We start from the raw sequence: 25,580 nt of genomic DNA on the forward strand, positions 1-25,580 counted from the left end.
AAAGGCGGGTTCACTTTCATTCCTTTTAAAAATAGATGTGTTTTTTTAAATTTTTCTATTTTTATTATCTTTCCGTCTATAAACTAATGTTTGAAATCATTTTAACACATCAATATTTTCGGTATTTTTTCATATTTTTTAACAACACGCATTTGGTTTTAAAGAAAAATGCAGACGAATTTTCATTAATCTTCATTTATTTAATTATTCATATTTTGCCTCATTTGATTGTTGACTTATCTTAATAATACATCACTAAAACTTATAAATTTGTAGTTACAACTAATTCTTGTCAAAGAGAATAAGATTAAAAAATATTATGTAAAAGGGAATGAGAATCAAATAAGAGAATTTTTCTGCCTCAAAAACTCGTTAAAGCACAAGCACAGCTGTGCTGCTCAATTTAATTAACTCTTTCATTATTTATTCTGAAAGTTACTTTGGAAAAGTTTCAGAGTTTTGTGAAATTTGTTAAAAAAATCCATTTCAGCTAAAATTTAAAATTAATGGAGCGCGAATTAATGGCACAAAAGGCTAAAAAAAATACTTAAGTATGTTTAAAAAGGCAAGGGTTGATTTGTATAACTTTGGTTTGCAACTGAAGTTAATGCTTAATGCACTGTGCAAAAATGTTGCTACCTTTATTCACTAATTATTCCTTAATATGCTAGGGAATCCTTAAAAAAATATTTCTACATAAAATATATTTACGAAATAGAAAATAATTGGAATTCATAATTTTAAAGAAAAGATTATTCTAGATAAAAAAGGAGATAATAACTTTTGTTGTTTTGTATTTAAGATTTAAAAACTTTATAATTAGAATATTTTATTTGGTTCAAATAAAGAATTTTAATTCCAATACTTTTCCTTTTTGAATTTATTATTATTTAACTAATTAATACAAGTTTCATAAAATAAATGTAATTATGTAGAATATATGCAAGATTAACAATAAGCTTCCTATTGAGAATATTCTTAAAAATAATAAATATTTTGCAATATTTATTTATATAGCTTTATTTTCCATGCAGTATTAAGTTCGGAATATTTTTACTTATCGTAATAAAAATAATACCTTAAATAAGAATGTTGCCCATTCACTTTAAGCAGTTATAATCATTAACAATAAAAGTAGGAATGCTGCATTTTCTAAAACGTTAATGCAATAAACAATTTATTTTTTTGAAATGATTAGAAATTGATGATCTCGTAAAGTATTCATACATCACAAGGAGAAATTTATAAGTTATATTTCACTTGTCATAAGCAGCCTTTATGTATCTAATATGGTAATCAACTAGTAAATAATTTGCAATAAAATGGTTTAGTTAATTCTTTATAAAAAATGAATCCAAAAACGGCATATTCTGATCAAAATAATGCTATTCCAAAATATGTCAGGCATTAAGCAGACTAACGATTAGCAATATAAAGCTGCAGTAATAAATATATTACAATATTTATTACAGCTTTATTTTTTTGTATTACTAAACTTATAATTCTCTTCTTACTGTTACTAAAAATAATGCCTCAAATAAATATGTTTCGCATGCATTATTGGAAATATTAATAAGTAACTATATCAAATTAGGAATGCAGCAGTTTTGAACTTGTTAATAAAATAAACAATTTATTATTGTTTTTCTAATGATTAAAAATGAAAGTACTAGTAAAATATTTATATCACAACGTGAAATTTCATAAGTTATACTTCACTTGTCATAAGTAGCATTGTTATGTCTAATGTTGTAATCAACTTGCAATAAAAGGGTTTATTTCATCTGATATAAAATAATAATGCCAAGAACGGAATATTCTGATCATAATAGGTTAATGCCACAATGTGTCAATCATTTGTCATTTGGTATTAAACTGAGAAATGACTGACAATATAAAACTATAATAATAAATATTTTACAATATTATCTATAAATTATTTCGTTTGCATTATTAAACTTAGAATTTTCTTTTTATTGTAATAAAAAATAATATCACAAACAAAAATGTTTCGCATACATTATTGCATTATTAGAAATATAGTTATCTAATATTATCAAAATAAGAATACTGTATTTATACAATAATCTTGACAATTTATACAATAATCTTGAACGCCTTAATACAATAATCAATTTATAATTACTTTTAACGATTAAATATGAAAGTTCTAGTAAAATATACGTAGATCACAAGGAAGATTTATAAATTGTATTTCAATTGTCATAAGCAGCACTGTTATATTTACTTAATGATATAATCAACTCGTACTTATGCTATAATCAACTTGCAATAAGGAGATGTAATTCATTTCATATAAAAACAGTATCAAAAAATAGCACATTGTTATCAGATTGAGTTAATGATAAATTATATGTTAATCATTTGTAAGGCATTAAACTTTGGTTTTTTTAAATGGGTTTCAATTATATTTTTTTTAAATCACTGTTGTGATATACTTTAAATTGATGATTATGAGTAGATTGGGTTATTTATTTATAATTTCTTAATGGTATGAATAAACTGACTGGAAATATTTATAAGCACTGGATGACTCGTAATCTCAACCTATTACTATAGAGGTAATTGATTAAATTGATACTTTAGAAAAGTATTACTAAAACCTGATTTTGATTTATTTATACTGCAAATTAAGATTCAGAATTTTTTTTCATTTATTTTTGCTTAAATATTACTTTATTCAATTATTTTTGCCATCATTTTTAATAAGAATACTATACTCATAATATGTACTCAAAAACACAAAGAAACCCATATAAAACACCCCATACACGTTGTTAGTATTATTTCAAAACGGCAAGAGCCTAGTTAAAATTTTTACTCCCTTGTACAGAAAAGATTTTTGATTTTTTAATTAAAATCGTAATATTGTCTCAAAAAATTTGAGACAAGACTTGAAATGATGTTAAATTTGATTATTTAATGCTACATGAAATAATAGTAAAATTTGTGATTTCAATTGACATTGTCTTAAGATAAAACAATTTTCTGTTAAATAATTTATTAAAATGTACTAGACAAAGTAAATTTATTATAGTAGTTTATAATAAATTTACTTTGAGAGTATTATTTTGCAGTAACTTAAAATGATTCTTTTGTTCGAATAAATTAGCTGCATTTTCGAACCTGTTATGTTTTTTTTTATTTATTATTATCTAATGATAGTAGTTTATTATATTTAATTGTAATTTCTAGTTATAAATATTTTTTTTATTAATTACGTCCTAATGTGATAGTAATAGACTTGCAAAATTAAGAATTAATATTTGTAAAATTTAATTTTCTGGAATTTTTAAGCAAATTGTTTGAAAACTCGTTGTATAAAAGATTTTTTTTAATTGTGCGCTTTGAAATATATTTCAGTTAAGATCCCTATCAGTTTTCAATATTTTTAAATTTTAGCGCATAATGAATACTGTATATGCATATATTTGACAAAAATTATAAATTAAGAGAAGAATGCAATTAAATAAGTAAAAAAGGCGGGTTCACTTTCCCCTTAAAGAATAATAATAAAATAAAATAAAAAACAGACTTACGAATTTAACTGTAAAAACAGAATCATCCATTCTAACAAAATGAAGCAAAAAAGCATATTTCGTTCTCAACTGATTACGGGTTTTGAAATTATTAATATTATGATAAAAAAAAGACAGAAGAAAGAAAATTATTAAACCTCCAAACTTTCTTTCAAACAATGTATAAAAACAAACACCAAAAGTCAAAAGATTTTCCAATACTGTAAAAAATAAAAATAAAGTATTTGATCTGCATGTTGGCAATGAAAATACGATTTTTCGATTTCCAATTTGTTTTCCAAGGAGATGAGGTACTGATCTCGAAGGACTTTTTCAGCAAGAAGAAGGAAAATTGGAACTATCTGCAAGTAAACGCTAGGAGCTTATTTTTTTAAATTTTTTTTATTTATTTACATTTTTTCTTTTTTGAATTTTAAAATAAGAAGATTCAATCTTAGACTGCAAAGTGTTTGCAAAGCTGTAAAGAATTCTATGCTGAAGGACAGCTGTAGGATATGTTTGTGGAATGTCTACTATGCTAAAAGAGCTCCGTGTAGTTTATAATAAATTTAGTTCGAGAGTATTATTTTGCAGTAACTTAAAATGATTCTTTTGTTCCAATAAATTAGCTGCATATTCGAACCTGTTATGTTTTTTTTATTTATTATTATCTAATGATATTAGTTCTGTTCTAATGATTCCAAGGTCTAATGATTCTAGCATTATAATGATATTAGTTTTATTCATTATTATCTAATGATATTATTATACTTAAATGTAATTTCTAGTTATAAATACATTTTTTCATTAATTACGCCCAAATATATTCTTTCTTGTGCATCATAAGTTTTGCAGCTCCATACAAAAAGATGTATGTCCAAGAAGGAAAGATCATCTTGAAATATGAAAAAAAAAATGTGGGCCTTTAGAAGGGTAAGCAATGTTAAAGATAATTTTTATTCATGTCAACTTTTTCCTATGTTACCTGAATGAAAATTTCATTCGCTTCAAAAATATTAAACTGCATCTAAGTGAAATTGTGGCGTAACTACCACTTCGAATATTAAATATCAATTCACTGGTATATAAGACATGCTAACTTGTTTTGTTATTTTTTAATTAAACAATGTTTCATTTATATATCTCACGCTTGCGTTAACATCTAACCCCCTTTAGTCCCGTATTGTTTTTCAACATCTTCGATGGAAAAGTAGATAGCCCTACGGCTAGGAGCTTTGAAAAGTTAGCTTAAATCGGTAACTTGATTCAATCACGAGGTACCTTTTGATAGATGAAGGTTGGTATTGTCGATTACTCCGCCCCCGCATTGGTGACCTCCGGACGTGATTTGTACAAGCAGTAACGCCCACTTCTATCTTGTAACGCCTACTTCGATGGATGATCCACATTGAACAGTTGACTTGCTACTTGTGACTGCGACATACACCTCTCACATTCAGCACTCAAGAACCCGCGGTGACCATTAATTACAGCTCTCCCGGTCTTTCACAAGTACAGAAGCTAGGGGTATCAGTTCATCGAATTCTATCCCTGATATAATTCTGGTGGGGGAGTATTGTGGCGTAACTACCACTACGAATATTAAACATCAATTCACTGGTATATAAGACATGCTAACTTGATTCAATCATGAGGTACCTTTTGATAGATGAAAGTTGGCATTGTCGATAACTCCGTCCCCACAAAATAAAAGTCGATATGTTTCAAGCTCCCATTTTCGAGAATTGTCAGACGTGAATGCAAAGAAACAAATATGATCAGAAATAAAGAACTTAAAGTTGACAGCGAAAAATGGAAAAATAAAAAGCTCTCTGTGTAAAAATGAATGTCTGTGAATGCGTGTGCTCTTCATAGACACCTAAATCATCCGACCGACTGCTATGAAACTTAGCATACAGATAGTTCAAAGAACGAGGAAGGTCACTGCCAACATCAAAACATTCCACGACAAACCGTTCGAAAAAGATGAACGAAAGGGAATTTTCTGATTGGTTAAGCGTTAGCTATAGACGATTCAATTTTTTCACATACTTCAAAGATAACATCAGTTATTATTACTAGCTTAGAGCTCTATTTAATAAAATAGCTTATTGCACGCATTTAAATTTTCCATTATTTAATATTGCTATTTAATTTCAATAAACAACATTACGTGATAGCACACGTGGTCTACGTTGCCAAATTTATACTTTTAAAGTTGTAAGAAAACACGTGCTTTTTTTAATCGATAATAATTTTCTTAAAACGTGTTTCTAAAAAAAATATTTATTTAAAATAACCGGTAATGGAATATGAAAAATATACGAATTTAAAGGCAAAAGGAGTATGTGTGTGTGGTACTAATTCGTTAAGGATAAAAGTTAAAAAAAAAACACTATATTGTTATTGGCCATATTATTATTGATGCTTAATTAATTTAGGTAATGTATTCATTTTGAAATGAAAAAAGAAATTATGCACTCGAAAACAGAAGCAATAGATTAATGTTATTTATTTGCCCACAAGAAGAGTAAGAAATCGTAATACTATCATTGACGACAATGATGCTTGAAAAATGCTAAGAATATGTAAATTGATATGAAAAAAAAATATGTACTAAAAAGCACAAATAATGGAGAGAAGATTATTTTTCATTTAAGAGAGTCGTACAAAACGTCATACTATTATACTAATAATATGCATAAATTGAAATAAAATAAGAATAAGCTGTGTGCTAATGAGAAAAGTCAAAGGAGAAAAGGTTAAAAGGAAATATGTTTAGGAAAACCATTGGAAATCGCCACTCACAGATGATGCTTAGTTATTGTGTAATGTATTTGGTGATTATTAAAACAGTACCAATACTAAGTTTTAATACCGATACATCGGAAATAAGTATATTGCGGTTCCTCGAACGGGATATGTACCGGAGAAAATTACTTGATAGTGGTAAATTTTGAATACTATGAGTTGGCTGTGAGCAGTAGTATCATACCAAGTGATGCTAAATACATTTTATCTTTATTCTAATGGGATAAACTACAAAAAAAACTGGTCGTCGGGCTACCGAAGCGGAGGTGCCATCTCCTTTGCAGAGGATCAAAATTGTGATGGCATGTCTTCGGATCATCCTCAGGGTTGTTTCCCAGATCGTCGCCAATAGCCCATTGTGCAGCTCTAGTGCGACGTAAATGAACAAATCCATCAATCAATCGAAGAATGGGTATTCAGCTAGTTAGAAATAAAACTTGAAAAACCACAAAAGTTAAGAGAGAAAAAAGATAAATACAACAAAAACAAAAATCACTGTAGCCGATTAGCAAAACCAAGGTAAATTTTTTTCTACGCGTTATAATAATTGGGTAAAAACTAATGTCGTTAACAGGCGAATCAGAATTGAAATGAATTAAACAAAATTCCAAGACATCAAGATGAGCTCTCGTAACTGCGCTGGAAATAGTTTTAGCATTGTCGTAATTCATCTTCATAGGTAGGTAGGTACTTTATTTACGTCGCACTAGAACTGATCAATGGGTTATTGGCGACGGTTTGGGGAACATCCCAGAAGATGATCTGATCCAAAGACATGCCATTGTAATTTTGATCGTCTGCATGGCTCACCCGCTTTGGTAGCCCGACGACCTGCGAGTGAAGTCGAACACTTTGCGGTTAAACACTTTAAAGATGACCGAGTTTACCGCACCTCGCTCCCTATGCAGGCTGATCAAAGTAGTCACCCACCCGCTAACTGAACTCAGCCACTGATGCCTGACTTCAACTTGACAGTGTCTTTACGATCAGTTCACTGCAGGATAATTCCTCTTCATAATCTCCAATTACTTCTTATTGTTGAAATTCTGGGCTCAAGTTCAATTTCTGAAAAGCTAAAATTATTTCAGCCCAGCTACATCAGCTCATCTTGATACCCTGGAATCTTGGTTTATTCATTTGAAGGACGATTTCTTTGTCATTCCTTGACATTAGCTCTTCTTACTTCTCCATAACGCGTGAAAGTAAATCTGACCCTGATATGCCTCTGTGATATTTTTTGTTCTAAAAGAAGTTTGTTCTATAAGATTCTACAAGAAGCAGTTTGACACTTAACGTTCTGGTAGGAGACTTGGGTATTCAGCTAACCTGAGAAACTACATTATAAGAAAGCCTTTTTTTCGAGGTTATCGCATTTTATTTTATTCTTAGAAATTAAAATAACTATGATTGTAGTATTATTTCGTTTTTCGTTTCTTGTAGGTGTTAACGATAATTTTACCATTACATTCTATTGCAGTGGGCAGAGGGAGGTCTTTTGCAATTGTATGAATCACAGCTGGACAATCGATGACGAAGATAAATTTCTCTCTAGACATCTTTTAAATCCTCTGTAGAGCCAGATAAATTACACGCATTTCTCCATCGAAATTGTCCAGTTCTAATTTATATACACATTACCCCACAATTATACTTAAACCCGAATAACTACTGCGGTTTCTTTATATTATTGTAAAAAGTAGAGCTATTAACGTAAGAAATTAGGCTTCTTCCTAAGAATTTTTGTAAAGTTGAATCATATATATATATATAATAGCTGTATGATGTAACCTTAAAAATAAGAAAATTAGAAAATTAATTGGACACATCTTTTAACTTAACGAAGTTTTTTGAAGCATTTTCTACCTTACTGTATATGCTAGTCTAACATTATTGAAAAAATACTCAGTTCTGAATCCCACCTATAATATTATGCAATAAGTTTAGTTTCGATAAAACATCTAATCTGTCTTATGACATAAAGTACAGATATAACAAAATATATTTTAACAATCAAGTAAAGCGTACAAATTAAAAGCAAATTAAGTATTATTTTACTATAAAAAACAGAAGCTACTTTCAGACCAGGACAAAAACATTGCTTGCTTTAAAATCTCAAAGAAAATAATAATTTAAATTCAATTTTATTATCATAGGGTTGAGAAGTGAAACGTGAACCAAAATATTATCTGTGGTTATTTACTAATTAACACTGGATTGAATTTTAGTTGAAGAGCCAGCCTCAAAATTCGTTCGATTTCATGCAAAATTTTCGATCCTATAATAGAAGGTTATTGCTTAAGGTAAAACTTGCGTGTTATAAAACTGTGTATCTAAACCAGAAAATATTTACGCAGCAACCGTTAACATCTTATTTAATGTTTGCTGAATCAGTCTACCATGCGAAATTTTGCAAATGTAAAAGCACCTACTTTCTCTTTATTCTGAAGCGTAAGACACATTTCTCTTTTAAATATTATTTTCTCTTAGAATTCGTATTACTAAGATCTCTATTTTTAAACCATTCCTTACAAATTTAACGCATGTTGTTTGAAGATACTGGCCTTTAACGCATTGCGAACTGTTTACAAAATACTTGCTTAATTAAACCGCTTCATGGAGCATTTCTTTGCTCGTAGCAAAATACATAAAATTAAGAAAGGAAAATAACAATTTCAGCTTTGACTTATCGTAACACAAAAGTGTTTTATTTTGTTGCTTATTTAAAACAATCATGAGCAAACTATTTCGAAAATTGTTTGGTGGATCCATAGAAAATGAATGAATCTTATATATATATATATATATCTTGTGTATCAAGGCTCTGATTGNTTATAAAGGTATATATAATTTATCAGAGGTTTTTCTTCCCACGAATCAGAGTTAATTAAGTATAAAATTAATTTTACATTTTCATAAAATCATGGTTTTCACGAAAGCTTCTGATTCAAGTACCGTGTGCCAAAAAAACTTACTTCCCTGAATAACTTTTGATCTAATGAGCGGATCTTCTAGTTCATGGGCTAAATCTTAATTTTTCGAAAAGGTGACTGCAAATGTGCTAATTAATACAGAAGGTACTTTAAGTTACAAAATCAGGTATAAAAACGTATTTTCTCGGAATACACATACCTTTTTTTCAACGGATTCAGACTTCTTACCACCAGGCGGTAATCTAGGTGGCGGTAATCTAAAAAATATCGTCCCCATTGTTTGGTCAAGGGTGCGTTCCGGAGTTTGAACACCATAATATTAGTGTTACTTTTTGAATATCATCACCACTTTTTCAGCGATTTGAAAGATTTTTGCTCACAATTATAAATTTCGTTTATTCAGAGATAATTCCGGCTAAAAATAAATTTTATTAAATATTTATTATTTTTTATTTTATTTAGTAATAATTTTAAAAAATGTAATAGCTTTGCAAGCAATTTTTGACATTTTGACACAGTTTGTAACTTTACATTGTGTGCAAAACGTTTTCGATTCGTTTAAAAAGTTCTCAAGATATAGCGACAGTAAAATTAACATTAAGCGGTCCGAAATTTAGATCACTTTCCTGCTCAAACTATGGGGATTATATTTCCTATATTGCGGCTACCCCCTACATGTTGGAGGGCACACAACCAATTTCGTTAAAAGAAAGGCAAGAAGGCATGTGAATTTAGAGAAAGTGGGTACTTGTGTCTCATTTCATAAATTAAAATAACGTGTTTACTAATTAATTAGCATATTTGAGCTCATCCCCTCAAACCAGTATGATTGAGTCTTAAATCGTGACGATCGGATCATTAGATAAAAAAGTAACTCAGGTTGGTTCATTTTTTTTGGCTCACTATGCATTTTATTTTTATTTTTTATTAATTATACAATCTACAAAATTAAATATTTGTGGAGGGGGTACTGTCTAACATCCTAAATATATCCTTAAAATTAATAATAATATTAATATTTATAATTAATATTGATAGTAATAAAATTTTAATAATATGATACAGCGGAGAACTCCTAATCACTATATAAAGCAAAAATTTCAAATGAAGTTCAGAAATTACCGTCAGTCCTGCAACCTGAATAAAAATCTAACATATCATTATAACTATGACGAGTGTTTTATTTTGGTTTTTTGACAACAATATCGTGTTAAGAAACAAGAATTTAAATAACTCATAAGGAGTTGGTAGTATATAACACAGTATCCCCCAAAGAAGCTCAAAGTGCGGGCACAGAGTATTCCTGTTTTTATCATAGTTTTTCCTCTTGGAAAAGCAAACTATATTTGGTTAATTTTTCAAGCTTAAATGTCTATTGTATTCTCATCTTTTTCTTTCAATCAAATGAAAAAATTACAAATGAATGAATCTTGCGTTTTAACGAAATAAATAGACAGGACACATTTTTATCTTCTTCAGTTGTACTAAAGACTGCTACACACAACGGTTTTCTCAACAAGCTTCTTCCAACGGATACCATGAAGTTTCATGGTCCGACAATGACTGATTTTTAGTCCTTTGAAATCTGGATTTTCATAGTTTATCCATCTTGGACAAGGTCACTTTTTCTGGTAACATCCAGGCATGCAAAGACCCCATTTTTAACAGGGTTCGAAGTATCTTGCTTAAAAATATGCCGAAACATCTTTATACGATAACATTTGACGTGCTAGGCAATATTAGGCATTTTATTCGCTAAATAGTTTGTAAGGTTTAACAAAATTCTACGTCTACAATTTTTTTTTATTGCGCAAAGAGCTGTCTGTTTTAAAACATGTATTCACATAGAATTGTAAATGACCTGTAATTACATCAATACGATAAAATTGACCATTATAAGAGTTGTATGACATTACTTATAACTAGCAATATTCTTTATGAAACTCAAGTATTAAATATTTAACCCACAAGAAAGAGTGTGAGATCGATGAGCGTCAGCGAACTAAAAATTGGCAATCCAAAAGTTGTTTTGAAATTTTGAATCTAAAATTGTGAAAATAAAATTGTTATATTACAACTGAAAACCCTTAAACCCTTACCCTGAACCACCCTTATTGCTTTAGTTTATAACGAATAAATATTGAATTATTCAATTATGTATTATTTAAGAAAATGAGTAGAATACTTGAAATAAAAAAAAATTATACTTTATTTATTTATAATTAGTTTTGTTATAATTTTTAAAAAAAAACGCACTGACTGTTTTGAAACTTAAATCTATACATAATAATAAACGCGGCTGTGTGTGTGTCTGTCTGTAATCACAATATATCGCCCCAGAAGCCTCGCCCAGGCACGAAACTCGGCACATAATTGTGTTTTGACATAATGAAGAAGTATTTTTTTTCTTTTCAAAACTTTGGAATAGTGTTTTAGTTATCAGTCATTTTGTAAGAAAATCTATGCTTTTTCGTCTTCAAGGAGCCATATTCAAAAAACTATTAAAAAATGCATATACTTTTCTCCACTCTTATAAATGTATGCTAATGCGAACCTTATAATTGAAATATCCGATTTCGACAACTTAAACTAATAATATACGAAAGAATTAATAATTTAATTGTAAGGTTCGCATTAGTTTACATTTATCAAAGTGGAGAAAAGTTTAACTTTTGTATTAAAAATGTGGCAACATATTCGATACGTAAATAGAACGCTTCGCTTTGATATATTTATCGCTGTTCATAATTGTTATAATAAGTTTTTCTTCTTTCCACGCTTTATTTTTTTTTCTTAAGCGAAGACGATAATTTTTGTTGCGATATAGAAATAGAAATTGATACCATAAGAAATTATATTGAAATAGAAATTGATACCATAAAAAATTCGTTTTCGTGTTCTTTTCATGAATTCAGCATTTTAGTTTTTTTTCTTAAGCGCTGTAGCTATATAATTTCAAACATCCTCAAGAGCTATCACATCTGCAGCAGAACCGGATATGAAGACAAAATGGCAGGACAGGAAGACTTTAATTGTCCGCTAATCTTCAGACTTCCTGCTATGTTTTAAAAATCTTTATTTGTGAAAACCTTTAGCGTGGCGGACAGCTGGCCGCCTTAGGCGGCTAGTATACAATAAATAAATTGGTATCAACAGTATTATATTCAGAAAAAGAGATCAAGGTAGTGACTCGAACAATAGTAAGTAAAATTAATTAATCTTTAATGCAAAATTTTTGAGCTATTTTTACAGCGCAGAAAGGTTTGCTAATCAGAAACACTTTCAAGATTTAAAAAAATTAATTATAAAACAATTTGTCCGTTAATCTGGCAAATAACACGTGATATTGACGCATGCAGTACTCTGGTAATGGTGTGATGTTGCTACATCACACGTGCGTTGTTTTTCTACTCCTCAATAGTTTTTCTCAGTTTTCGTTCTTTTAACAGCAATAGCCTATCACTACATTTAAATTGATCGATTGATTTTCCATATCGATTATTCCCAACTTAACTTTAACCGACCAGCGCTTTGCTCCTTTCTGCGTGCCTTCTTGGCGTCAGTCGAGGAAGCCACCGTGAGAGAGAAGCATCGCTCTCATTTTTAATAACTTCAAGGCTCTTGCCTTCCTGCTCAGCGATTGTCCTTTTTTTACAAGAAATAATTATGGAGACTCATTAAGTTAAAATCTAATCAATTAATTTCAAGACACTATCACATTCCATTAATATAAAGATGAGGTTTGGCACGTGTTCCTGTCGCCAATGATTTGATGCGATTTCTACAGCCAGGTTGTGCATGCGGCACAATTCAGATGATTTGATTTTCTGAGAACTGGAATTCATCTTCTTTCAAAAGAAAAGTTTTTCTTGTCTAAGATTTTATCCTGGGGATCCCTTATGTTTTAGCACCACCTGTCAGAAGCCACCTGCATCCATGAACCAGTGATGAGAAGTAAAAAAAAGTTTATAACATTTCCTGAAATGAACTCTCTTCAATTCATATCCCTCAACACAGCATCAGACCACATGAAACTGGAGATCCTTCTGGGACGAAGGATCAGGTAAATTCATTTGAACATTGTTTTTTTAAATATTACGATCACCTTTTATATTTTCACTCATTTGTAATTATTTATCTTATTCTAAATTTATTTAAATCGTAACAATACAATAAATGGGCATATGACTATGCAATCAAATTCGAATGTGTTCTTCTAAAACGTTATCATAAAATTCTGAAATACAATGCATGAATATGGTTCTAATTCAATACACTTGATTATCTTTATGAAGACACGAGCTTATTGTGAATCGAAATAAATGAAAAAATATTTCATCAGTTCCAATATGTTTTTAAGTTAGAATCACAGTGGGTGTCGACGAAAAATCTCTGGCACCTGATATGTGTACCCGAAAGCGGCATGAAGCTTATGGAGTTATAATCTATCAATAAAATAATCTCTCCTCTCGACGAAGTCTAAGGCCACCTGCTGCTTTGGAAACAAGAAATCGTCAGAGGAAATCTTCGATCTACCCCAAATTTCTTTATCTTGCCGGCCCGAGCCAAAACTGGCCATAAACATTTCGTAACCATAGTCACCGCCACTGCTGCAGATGAAAGGCAAAGCGAGTTCTTTCCGTAGACAGACTATATGCTGTCATTACTCCATATCCTGTGTGCATAGAGGTCGCAATACGCTGAGAAGTTACCATAAACGCTAACTGTGAACTGAACCAGATTCAGTGTAATTGAAATTTCTATTCGCTTGAAACTTGAGAAATGAATTCCTGAATTATGGTTTTAACACTGAACTCATCGGGGTCAGATGAAAACGAAAGTTATAAGTCAATAAATGTTCTTTCTCACTTTGCTGGCATTAAAATTTTGTATATAGAATGCAAAAAAAAATTATTTTTTACGAAGCTGCCTTTAGGATCGTAGATGAACTGATATCTTTAAAAAAGTACTCCACACAGATCATTGAATAAAAATTGCAAAAAGTATTTTTATGGATGTTGGAATAAAACTGCAGAAGTTTGTATCTTACTGGGAAGAAAGAACTTCAAATATTGTTTTCCTTCAAATGGTTGAGATATGAAAGATGCTTTTTTTCTGGAGAAACTATTTTTTTTCCTTCTGCCGAATTTCTTTTCTTCTTTGAAGGTAACTGAAACAGAAAATTTCAGCGTGTATCAGAGAAAAGAATTCAGTGAAGGAAAACTAAGTACAAATAGTTTCTAGGAACTACAATAGGGATCTAAAAATTACATTTGGGAAGCAAGAGAGCCTTTGTGATTGTATTTATTTATTTATTTGTCAATAAATGTGAGACTTTATTACATTAATTTATTAATTAGGTTTAAGGAATTTTCGTTTCGTTGTAACGATGAGTTTTGTTTTGGAAATGCTTTGCAACTAATTTTATTACTTTCCTTATAATTTTTTTAAATAGGTTTATTAATATTTCTATTTTTTTGGAGTTTTTGTCTTTGCGCATACGATTGGAGCTAATTTTACAAAACTTAATTGACAAAAGTCATATAAAAACAGTCTCATAAATTTTTGACAGTAAGGAGTGAATAAGTAAAGTTTAATTTAAACAAGCTATCAATATAAATAGAAATGTTTAAAATACCGTTTCACATAAAACGTTATAATATTCTTGATTGTGATTTAACTTTAAGTTTATTGATATACACAGCAAAAAACAGATACTCACACATCTTTCTGATGTAGATAACAATTGACGAAATACCTATCGTCACTTACTCAAGGAACCGAATTTCATCATAATTAAAGAAATATTTCGTCATTCTATTTTTTTTTTCAAAAAAGAAATTGTAGGGACTAATGTATCGAACTTTTCACATAATCACTTTGTCGAGTGCGCGATGTAGTTGGGTCAATGTCGCCTTAACAACACAAGTAGGACATGTATAACAGAGAGATAAATTACACTCATGCATGAATCGACATGTGGACGCATGATTTAGTACGAGGACAAGTCCTTGTCCATCATACGCTCTGGTCAGTTTATCCCACAGCATTATCTTCAATCGACTACTCTCCATTTTAGTTTCGTCATTCTAGTCTTCAAAAACACACAGTGAACTACATGATGTTTCGTGTAATCGAAACAATTTTGAAAGTTCGCATTTGGCTCAAAACAAGTGTTTTCTTAACGAAATGTTTCTCAAAAGTAAGAAAATACTGCTCAGTGATTGCTGAATCGTCAAAAAAGAGAGTTTTCTTTTTGAGAGAGCAGTTTCTGACGGGCTCTCTCCATGGTGGTTATGAAAGTAAGGCAGAATTTCAGCGTGAAGAAAGTCACAGTTTCAGAAAAAAAGTCATAAAGTTTAAAGCCACATGAGACTTAACTCAACCCGTAATTAAAAAGATAAACAAATAAATAAATAAAATAAAAATGTTGCTACATGATGCCGAAAAGTGTTAAAAACTATTACTGACTTAAATATAATTGATAAATTAAAACAAATTGGGCAATTATAAAATGTAATCAAAATTTAAGTTCATGAAGCCTGTGTTTACAAAACAAGATAGATTGCCTGAGCGAAATAAGATCTCAAAGTTTCAAGAATATGCGCAATTCGGTTGACTTTTCTTCAAGATATTTATCTCTTTCTAAAAAACATGCAAATCAAAATACCCCTCAACAAAATTATTTGGAAGCTTTTAATTAAACAAATATGCTTTGGTTTGGATCCATTTATTTTACAATTCCAGCTGAATAAGCCTGTGAGATTTAACAGGTAATTCTTAACCTATCTTTTAATGATTATTGAAAAAAAATCCATGAAATTGAGTTACCCCCATTTGATGCATTGAAGAAGTAGGTTTCAAAAAGCTAAAAGAGAAAAAATACGATAAAGTTCAAGTTAATTAAACAGATTTTGCAGTTCCGATTCAAACATATCGTTATCATATTCTCGTTCCAAATTTAGCTTAAAATTTCAGACATGAGTGTCACGTGTCACTTTACTTAACCCAACGTAACAAATTAACTAAAAATAATAATAAGTAAATAAATAAATTTGAAAAAGCCCGCTTTAACACGATGCCGAAATGTGCTGAAAACTATTTCTGACTCAAAATCTATTAAAAAAAGTAAAACAAAGGAGAAAATTACAAAAGATGAGATAACCAGCGAATTTCGAGTTTAAGAAGCCTATGCATAACAAGATAGACAGCCTGAAGGGAATAAGTTCTCAAAGTTTCGAGAATATGCTCAGTTCAGTTGACTTTTCTTCAAGGTATTTATCTCTTTCTATAAAATATGCAAATAAAAATACCACTCAATAAAATAATTGGGAAACTTTTAATGAAAGTAATATGCTTTGGTTTAGATCTATTTATTTTACAATTCCAGCTGAATAAGCCAATGAGATTTAACAGGTAACCCTTGGCCTATCTTTCAATGATTATCGAAAGAAAATCCACGAAATTGAGTTTCCCTCGGTTGATGCATTGAAGAAGTAGGTTTCAAAAAGCTAAAAGAGAAATAAACAAGATAAAGTTCAAGCTAATCAAATAGATTTTGCAGCCCCAGGTAATTCCTTACTTCTAGAGGAGTAAATTAAAATCCGTTAATGGAAACCTTTGAGAGGATATAATTATCTATCGAATGAAGACTGTAGAGTTTCTGTAACTAATACTGAAGTGTCTTTTTAAGTTTTGGAAGTTCTCTACAATATTGAAGTTAATTACTGTTTCCTTCTGTATTAAATCCACTATTCATTTACACTCTAGTTTATCAATAATAGCTCTATAAGAGTGTATTTTAATTAATGATAAAACTTTACACTCTCAAAAATAATTTGCAAATTTTAAAATATAAATAAGGTTTTCGATTTTCACAATTTATTAACTTAAAAATTATACGTTATTAACTCGTGTAATATTACTTTTCTTTATTTTGTTTTTGCTTTTAGATTTTTTTTATTTACTGATTTTAGTTTTAGATTTATTTTTTTTATTTATTTCAACTGAATTCAGTTAAAAAAATTTTTCATTTATTTTGAAAAAGAACAGTTTTAAGAAAAGTTTACTAAATATTTTAATTTGTGGATTCTTATGACTTCTTTCATTTTTACCTTTTCCTCGAAATTTTAAGAAAAAAAAGCAGTAATTCCTAGCTTAAAAATGCACGCATGCATATTAATGTTTTTTTTTCAGTTAGAACTAAGAGTTTTTAGGCAAGAATTAGCTTAATTAAAATCGGTTAATTTTAACATTTGTTAAAAATATATTGAAGGACATGGAAAAAAAATGCAGATAAATATTTCATTTTCACGTTATTTTCTTTAATAAAAGAATTTTTAAACTAGTTTTATATTTTTCGGGATAAGTGTAAAAAGTAAAATCTCTAAAGTAATGAGTGTAAGAACAGTTTTCATATAAGTAATCATTTGTAGTTTAATTTTTAAATTTCACAATTAAAAATCATAATCTCAAAATTTGTCATTACAGTGTCTTTATTTAATTTGAAAGAATAGTTCAACGTTACTTTTATTTTTATTTTTTTACATATCTTTTTGCAAAAAAATAATTAGACTAAACGTGAACTTTTTAAGTGCTCAAACACTATTTACTGAAATGTGCTCACACGTTAAACACGGTACTATTATGTGAAATTTGGCAGCTATAAAAACGATCGTTGACAGACGATTTCAAATATTAACTACTTTATATTACACTTAGATTCATTAAAACGATCGTTGCTCATAGCTCCATACGCAAATACAATACTTAATTATTTTATTCGTGCCATTAAAATGATCGTTGCTTATAACTCTGAACACGATAGAAAATATGCTATATTTTATAGACGGATGTTGCACATAACATTTGAAGTGCACAAGCATGGATTGCTGAAACACGGTAATAGACTCTCAGAAATGAATTTCTAATTTCTGATGATTTAGCAATCCATGAGATATATATATATTTTTTAGTTTGAGAATCATTTCGAGACAAAATCATGTGATTTGTCACAAGACGCGAAATCTCAATTATATGATGAAAATGTTTTCTCGATTCGAAACCTTATCGTAGTGCATTATGGTAGATTGTTAACTAGAACGACAAAAATAGAATGAAGACCAGTCGATCGAAAATAAAGTGACGGAGCGTCCGGTCTGTAAGGTGGTCAATAAATTGGTCTCGTACCAGGAATATCACGGGCTTGAAACCCGTTTTGGGCATGGGTGTAAATTATCTTTTTGTTCTATCTGTCCTTCTTATATTGTTTACGGGCATTGATCCACCAACATTGTGCTCTTGATTATAAGAAAAGTAAGATACTACGAGTAATTATAGGAAAAGTTAGACATTAGGCACTACCAGTTTATTTTCCTTTTTTTTTTTTTTTNCATTCGAATTTTTTTTTTTGTGAAAATGGAATGACGAAGTATTTCAGCCATTTTGATGAAATCTTTTTCCTCAAAGAAATGACGACAGTTATTTTGTCACTTTGACGAAATTTCTGCTCGGAACACGTACCAGTGAAATATTTCATCAAAAACGAAGAAAGTTTCATGACATTTCAGTACTCAGTTACTACAGTGTAAGTAAAACATGCTACCATTAGGTAAAATTTTGCAGGCATAAAAACATTCGTTGTTCATAGCTCCATACGCAAACACAAAAATTTATTATTTTATTAGAGCTACTGAAGTATTCGTTGCTTATACCTCTGATCACAATAAAATATATACATTATTTTATAAACGAACGTTGCTATAGCTCGACACTTAAAGATCTATTGTATAATTATAGAAGAGATTTTACTTTTTATTCAAATGCAAGTATTTTTTGCTTTAGTTTTCTGAGTTTGCGTGCATAATAAATACTAATTCCAAGCAATTAAATGAGCAAAATAAGGCATAAAAATTTATTCACAATAGCATTTTCAATAACAATTCAAATATTACAATCAGAGATGCATTTGATGAAGCAGAAATTTTAAACCCAATTGATCACGATTGCCAGATTACTGTTATTGAATTTATAGTTCGCTACAGTTATTATAGTTATGGTTTGAATAATAGAATTGGTGCAGTAAACTAGTTACAGAGTGAATTACATCATAATGAATTTAATATTAGAATGGATCTAATTTTAGATTAATGTAATTAAATTCTGAGTTTGCTCATTTAATAGAATAATCCTCCTCTTTCAGTTTAACTAGTTTTCCCCGAAAATAAAATGTCACAACCAAATTATAATATATTTTTAAAAATTTATAATTATAATAAAATTATTAAATACTTAAAATATGTTTGAAACTTTTATACAAAAAAAGATAAAACAACAACAGTAGGAATTCAATAAAATTTCAGTACATATAGCTAACGAACAAAAACCCATGAAAATAATGTTTATCTTTTAATTGTGTATCTTCATCGCACTTTTTCACTTACAGCTATCTATCAATTATGATAAATGATTCGGAATACGAAAAAATTGTATTTCTTAACTTTCACTTATTTTTTACTGGTAAATGGTGAAGTTTATTCTTGAATAATAGTTTGAGAATTTATGTTAATTTTCCTCTTACTTTTCATACTAGTAATTTGCACTTTGAAAAATTCTTAAAAAAAATGTAATAAAGTGAATTTAGAATTTTCAGCATTTTTTTAAAAGAAAAAAAAAACATGTTATAAACGAAAAAAAAAAAAACGTCTGTTTGCTTTGCGTTGTTTTATCGTGTCCATTCCTTGTGTTTTTGGTGTTCATTGTTCCAGTAAGAAAATTAAATAATTTTTCAACAAACAAGATTTATGAGATAAATTATGCTGGCTGAAAATTTTTCATATTATTTTTTAAAAAAAAGAAACATTTTACTTAGAAAAAGGCATTTTTTTAGCAGCTTAAAATGTTTTGGGTATATAAACCTAAATCTATATAAAGGGTTCTGAGTGGAATGAAAATATTATAAGCGAATTAATTTCATACACGCATGGACGAACATGAAAAAATAGCTTACATGCCATAGCATGACAAATTGTCCAGTGCATGGTAAGTAACACTTTGATATATTGAATTTAAAGCTTAAAATTATGTTTCACACTTTTTTGAAGGATTATTACAGATATATTTTTATATGAAGATGCACTTTAAAATCATTCTCTCTATTAAATGCCTTTTTTAAATGTTTAAAAAAAATTTTTTTAATAAATGTGTTACCTGCGATATTTTACTAAAATTATTTCGCAAAATTAGAAGCAGCTGCTTTAAAATTTTCTGTTTGAAATTATTATAATTAGAAACAAATGCACTAGGACAATTGAATCATTTTAATCATTTTTTTTCATAAAATCTTACAAAAATTATACAAAATATGAGCACATAATTGTTATGCTTAATTTCGAAATAATATTTTTTTTTAAAATAATAACACTAATTCTTCATACAACTGAAAATATTATGATTAATTTTTTTCCGAATAAAAATATCAGTATTATTATATCATATTTTTTTTAATAAAAAAATCTGGTTTTGGTTTATATCGTCTTATGATTGGAAAAAAATATTCATGGAAAAATCACATAATTTAATTCATCAATTTGGCAACATTTGATGTTCAATATGAGGAAGAAAATAAAACCTTAAACTCACCTTTTATTTTATATCATAATTTTTTTTTCATATTTTGAGAAATACGTAATTGCATTGTATATTGAGAAAAATTAAAACTCCTGATTTTTCGGTCCAGTATCCTCTTACTAAATTGAATTCAGTAACAATTAATGGTATACGTCTTAAGTTTATCCGTCTGTATTGTATTCTCATAACTTCTAAATAGCTTTTCTCTACAAAACTTGGGATACTTTAACATATGTGCAAAAAACAGGGAACTAACAATGAAAATCTCTTAAAATAATATAATTTAAAGACTATAATATTTAAACTCACTTAAAATGGGCACTCAATGACAAAATAATAAACACGCATAATAAATGAGCAAATTTTTGTGTTTTAATTTGCTAATATTTAACAGCCAATTTTGTTCTAAATTGTTTAATCTCATTTTCAATTAAAATAATGTATAAAATTGTTAGTCAAAGAGCATCCTTTTGAATTGAAAATAAAATAAGTATACTTGAAAATATCTTGTATGCATGCATGTTTAAGTTATGGACTGCATCAAATCAATTTCATAAATGAAAAAAAATAATAACCAATGTAAAATTTTCTAATTGCACCAAGCTTTAAATAAATGAAAAGCAAATGACATCCTGAAAAATTAATTTAAAATATCGATTGTGTAGATTTTGAAGTTCTTTAAAATTGAAGGAAAAACGAAACGTTTCATTGCTTTTAATTTCATGAAATGAAAGTAAGATATCATTCCGAGTTTCGAAACAGTGAAAGAATAAATGTAAAAATGAGAAATCAATAACCCATAATGAGGTTGAAATGCATATAAAAGTGGAGAGAGTTAAAACTAACTGTCAAAACATTTTTAGAATGCGCCAACAAATGTTAAAGTAATAATTCTGTCTGTTGTTTACAACATGGATATTCAAGCATTCGAATAATTTTTATGTTAATCCGATAGCGAAATGAAATATTTCAGTTTCGTTAAATTTCATTGGATTTCCTTTAGAAAATCATTTACATTTTAATCGTCACTTAGTATATCTAACTTATCTTAGAAACACATAAATGTTTGTTTTTAAACTTGATTCTTTCCTTATTATAAATATGTTATACATGTTTGTAATTTTAATCCTAATGTATATCTTTATTGTAAAATAGAGAGATTAGAGTTGATTGGAAAAAAAAATTTTGGAATTTCTGAACGTTTTAGCGTGGAAAATGTGCCTATTGCAATAAAAATAAAATAGCCGGAAAAAAAGAAGAAAGAAACTTAAATAGTTCAATTTTTCTTTTCATGCATCGTACTTCAAATTATTAAAAACATGAAATAATCACACTTTCTTAATTTTTTTTAAAATGGTAACATACGTTTCAATTTTTATTTATAAATTTTAAATGGTTTAGATGTCTTAAGCATATTAAATTCTGATCCATAATTTAATTTTTTACATTCGTGCATCGTTTTTTTATAAAAATAACAACATATGTTCATTATTTTTCAAACTTTTCACCGTGTATCTCTTCGCTCATTATGTTAGATCAGAGCAACCATGGAACTCGAAATTTAAAGATGATTGCATGTTGAGTTTCTCCTACTGAACAAACTATTCAATTTTCTAAATTGATTTTTGAATAGATTTACAACTATATGTACAAAGATTTTCAATTGAGTAGGACTCCTCAGCTTAATTCATTGTTAAAATTCTTTTTTTTATATTTACTGCACATTTAAATGCTGATATTTTTGGGAAATTAAGTTTAGCTGACCTTAGATCTCACTGCAGTTCGGATAAATCCATCTCTAACTTCATGTTCATATATTCTATTCGAAGTTTCCTTCCACTGCCTAAGAGGGACACGGAAACTTTGGTAATTTTCTTATACACATGGAGCCAAACTTGACGGGCAATTTAATATGATATTCATTTAACTCAAACCGCATTGTGGAAGAATATACCGAATAAGAATTCCAATTAATTGATTGAAAGTGAACGGAAGCTTGAAAGTCTATCTTTAGCATCACGAAATTCAGTCTTTGATCAGAAAATTCCTGGCAGAAATCAATTTTTTCTGCAAATTTCAAATGTAACTTTTAAGCATTGTCCAAAAGATTTCGGAAAGCGCCATCCAGTTCATTTTCCCCATTCCAGAAAGCTCACTTTTGCCTTAAGTCCTTCGGTTGCGTATAAGATAGATCTTCAAAGCAAGGCATCTGAAAAAAATAGACTGTGAAAAAGTTTTTCTCCTGCAAATAAAAACTTCGAACTTAGGGATTACCTTGAAATCATCAATCAAAATACTTGCGTGGTACAACCCTCCATTACGCTGCATACACGACTTAAGTGAAGATAATATTAAATCACATAATAACTCTGACGCTACGAGTATTAGAGAAGCACCAAAGGTGTGTCAAACTTGAAACATGGGTTTCGAATAAAATATTTGAACATGAGGCTAGAGATTCGTGCTTCAGTAAAGTACAGATCAGTTATACCTCATTTCTCCATAAAATCCGACTTCAGATGCGTAGCAGATATAAAAAAAGAATCTGTAAGAAGCAGTTCAAAAAAAACTAATTTTACTACATTGAAACTCTTCGTAAAACTGCAAATATCGTGTTACTACACCACAAAAAAATTGTATGGAACCTATTGGGCAACCATCCTAAAATGGGCAGGGCTGTTCGTAAGCAGCATAAGGAGAGACACGATACACAGTGAAAATTACGAAAAGTTGGCGAAAGTACGTTTTTTCTCTCCCTAAGACTCGAAAACGTAGTGCTAGCGTAAAAAAAAAAATTAATTATTGATCAGAATTTAATTTATTTAGGTCATTCAAACTAACAAACAAGCATAAAAGCATTTAGTTCAAAAGTTTCAGCAAACTTAATAAATGAATAAAAACAAATATTTTAAGTATGATGCACAAATGTAAGATATTAACCAATTTTAAGAATGCCGTTATATCTTTTCTAATCATTTCCTAAAAGGCAGCTTTTCAACACTACGGCGTTCCGAAATACAAATTTTTTCAACTTATTCTAATGTAGATACTTACATTATTTCCGTGCTAATTTTCGAATAAGCAGGTAACTTCTCTTTTTCTGAAAAAATTTTCTGATATGTTTTTGCAAAGAAAAAATGTGATCTTTTTAGTTATTTTCGAAACTTTATTATGATTACTTTATTGGTTTTCCTTTTTAATAAATAAACGAATATTGATTTTCCTTTTTAATAAATTATTGGTTTTCTTTTTTAATAAATAATAAATAAACGATAAGGTTTTCCAATAGTTTTCCACGAATAAAGCGATTAATGAGCGACACTTATAATCATCATATATGATCTATAAATAACGCCTAAACAAAATTTCCTGAAATTCAATAAAAAAATTATGTTCAAAAATATTTTCCAAAATATATTTTAAGCTATTATTTAAAACTTATTTATGGGGATTTCTTTTTGTACCAGATACACTATAAAAAATGTCGGATAAAATTGCAGTATAAAGTACCGGCATTTTTCCTGCATCATCCGTAAAATCCATGTTACCGTGAAATCCCCTTTCACCGTAAAATATTATGCCCTAATTTTTATTTATTTACAGTGATTCACTAACTTTACGGTAAACACTGTAAATATCGCTGTGTATCAGATTTTTGTTCAGTAGCATGTTCCTGTAAAAGCGGATTTTACGGTAAAAAGTACTGGGACTTTAATTGCCGGAACTTTTTACCGTAATTTAGAACCGATTTTTTTACAGTGTACCTGCTAGGAATGTTTTGCTTGGGGAACATCAATCGATATAAGTTTAAAAAAAATATGGTTCACTCGGATATTGAAATTTCTTATTATTAATCTTAATTTTTTTTTATTATTATCAATTTTTCCAAATACCGAATACTCCCTATTTAGCACTTTAAACACATTAAAGAAAGCGAGTTATTTGAAGTATTTTAAAGTAGACACTGATGGACGAACTAAAACCTGATGATGAACCATAAATTAATCTAAATATGAAAACTTTTATAAACACTTTAATCTTCTTTTTCCGCCCTAACATTTGATGATTTTATGGAAGGTTATTTATTTGGATACAATAAATAGCCTTTTGGAACATTTTTGCTGTTAATCTCACTAAGTATGGAATTACAAGGCAGCTCTTCTATTTTGCAATTGGTGTGCTAAAATTGCCGTCCCATAGAGTCAGAAACCTTTTGAATTTTACAATATTTCTATAGTTTTTACCAAATTCTCTTTATAAATTTAACAAAGGAGATAGAATATACAGTGGTCATTTTATTTGAATTTTTTTTTCATTTTTCATTTTTAATAATTGGACATTAAAGTTAACAATACTTTGAAAAAAAAATTCTCTTTTGATGAGTTTTAATGAAATTTTTTTTCTGCATTATGCAAGAGAAGCTGACTCTTTTAAAAAAGCCATTTGTTCTACTTAAAAACTATAATGTTCCTTTTCCTATTTCGGATTTAAATATTACTTATGTAGTTAGTTTACTTTTTTACATCATTTCTAAAATCTGTATCATTATGACCCATTAAATAATAAATATTTCAAGAAAATTTCATTTGAAAAATATTTTTTTTAATCTAAGCTAATGATTAAGTGTTGAATAAAATGAAGAATTAATTTTCATTTGTTTTGAAAGCTGTCT

This window comes from Parasteatoda tepidariorum, chromosome 2 (genome assembly GCF_043381705.1).
Source record: "Parasteatoda tepidariorum isolate YZ-2023 chromosome 2, CAS_Ptep_4.0, whole genome shotgun sequence".
NCBI lineage: Eukaryota > Metazoa > Arthropoda > Arachnida > Araneae > Theridiidae > Parasteatoda > Parasteatoda tepidariorum.